This window comes from Muntiacus reevesi, chromosome 1 (genome assembly GCF_963930625.1).
Source record: "Muntiacus reevesi chromosome 1, mMunRee1.1, whole genome shotgun sequence".
NCBI lineage: Eukaryota > Metazoa > Chordata > Mammalia > Artiodactyla > Cervidae > Muntiacus > Muntiacus reevesi.
Window position 1 is genome coordinate 10656932 of NC_089249.1, and position 2244 is coordinate 10659175.

The window sequence follows — 2244 nt, forward strand, 5'->3', positions numbered from 1 at the left end:
TCAGAGCATATCCACTATGGTAGCTTGATGGTGAGGAGTGTGCCCCTGTGCTGATTTCCCTGGTAACCGCAGAACCAACCTCAAGTCAATTCCCTCTATAACTGGGAAGCTCTCCCTGCCCCCAGGAGAGAAGAATGCCACCATGTCCTGTCTGCCATCTACCGCACATGATGGGATATTGCTCCAGGACCTTGCTTCAGACATGTAAGATCCCCGTCCCCCATTAAACCACTGATGTCTCTTTTGATGACTCTGGGCTCTTTCTTTGACCTGAAGCTAGGCAGGTACAGGCCTTGCAGACCTGTGGTGTGCAGCCCAACAAGTATGGACTCTGGTGTTTTGTTTTAAAGTTCGATGCTTCTCTGTCCCTTTGATATAGCTGAATTCACCTTAGAGCACTTTCTTGCTGTCTGCCACAAGATGTTTCCATATTACCTTTTACTTTCCCTGCCCCAGACCTGAAGCCAGCCATGTTCGCAAGAAGCCCTAGTTTCTTTAAGTGGGAAATGTCACTTGGAAACAAAGAACCGAGTGTGAGGTATGCTCATTACTACTGGAATATCATTGCCTCTGGCCCCTTTTTATAGACAGAGCTAGAAGAAAAATTCAATGATGAATGCTTCTTCAATTCAAATAAAACATAGCCCCAAGCCTTAATTTCCCCATTCCATATATACAGTTTTACTTGTTTATCAGTTCAGTTCAGTTCAGTCGCTCAGTCGTGTCCGACTCTTTGCGACCCCATGAACTGCAGCACACCAGGCCTCCCTGTCCATCACCAACTCCCAGAGTTTACCCAAACCCATGTCCATCGAGTCAGTGATGCCATCCAACCATCTCATCCTCTGTCGTCCACTTCTTATCCTGCCCCCAATCCTTCCCAGCATCAGGGTCTTTTCTAACGAGTCATCTCTTCGCATGAGGTGGCCAAAGTATTGGAGTTTCAGCTTCAGCATCAGTCCTTCCAATGAATACCCAGGACTGATCTCCTTTAGAATGGACTGGTTGGATCTCCTTGCAGTCCAAGGGACTCTAAAGAGTCTTCTCCAACACCACAGTTCAAAAGCATCAATTTTTCAGCACTCAGCTTTCTTCACAGTCCAACTCTCACATCCATACATGACCACTGGAAAAATCATAGCCTTGACCAGACGAACCTTTGTTGGCAAAGTAATGTCTCTGCTATATAGGTTGGTCATAACTTTCCTTCCAAGGAGTAAGCGTCTTTTAAATTCTTGGCTGCAGTCACCATCTGCAGTGATTTTGGAACCCAAAAAAATAAAGTCTGACACTGTTTCCACTGTCTCCGCATCTATTTGCCATGAAGTAATGGGACCAGATGCCATAATCTTAGTTTTCGGAATGTTAAGCTTTAAGCCAACTTTTTCACTCTCCTCTTTCACTTTCATCAAGAGGTTTTTTAGTTCCTCTTCACTTTCTGCCATAAGGGTGGTGTCATCTGCATATCTGAGGTTATTGATATTTCTCCCGGAAATCTTGATTCCAGCTTGTTTATACTATTATACAATAAACACAATGTAATTTCAGAAATACAACTAACAAGAACACTACCAATTCTGAATCTATTAAATAAAGTTCAAGATGTCTTTGCAATTCTCTTGATTTTAAGATATATTCTATTAAGGATGTACAACCTTAGTGTTATGTTTAAAAGTTATTTGAATAATTTATTTGTGTAACTGTGTTATCTATCTAGGATATATTAATATTCACTTCTTTATTTAATGTTAAGGTTTTATTCCCTGGTGGCTCAGATGGTAAAGCATCTGCCTACAATGCGGGAGACCCAGGTTCAATCCCTGGGTTGGGAAGATCTCCTGGAGAAGGAAATGGCAACCCACTCGAGTCTTCTTGCATGGAAAATCCCATGGACAGAGGAGCCTGGTGGGCTACAGTCCGTGGGGTTGCAAAGAGTCGGACAGGACTGAGTGACTGCACTTTCACTTTCAAGGTTTTATTTTCTTTCTTTTTACTTAATTTTATGTTTGAATATGTAAAATAGTTACATCATTTAAAAGTTAAGACTAGTAAAAAAGTTCTAATCAGAGAAGTCATGCTTGTACCCCTACACACACCCCCTATAGGCAGTTATATTCATTAGCTTTAGATTTATTGTTCTTGATTCTTTTTTGCAAAAATAAGGGTATATATTTTCTTTCTCTACAAAAGAGCATAAGATGAGCCTTCTTTTGCACCTTGCTTTTTGTCACTTGACAATATATT

The 2244-nt window shown here is 41.4% G+C and overlaps 1 non-coding gene across 1 annotated transcript; it reads left to right on the forward strand.

Moving 5' to 3' along the window:
* Positions 1-1760: 1760 nt before the first annotated feature.
* Positions 1761-1832, forward strand: TRNAC-ACA (transfer RNA cysteine (anticodon ACA)). Its single transcript has one exon. It is a non-coding gene; the product is annotated as a tRNA-Cys (tRNA).
* Positions 1833-2244: the final 412 nt, after the last annotated feature.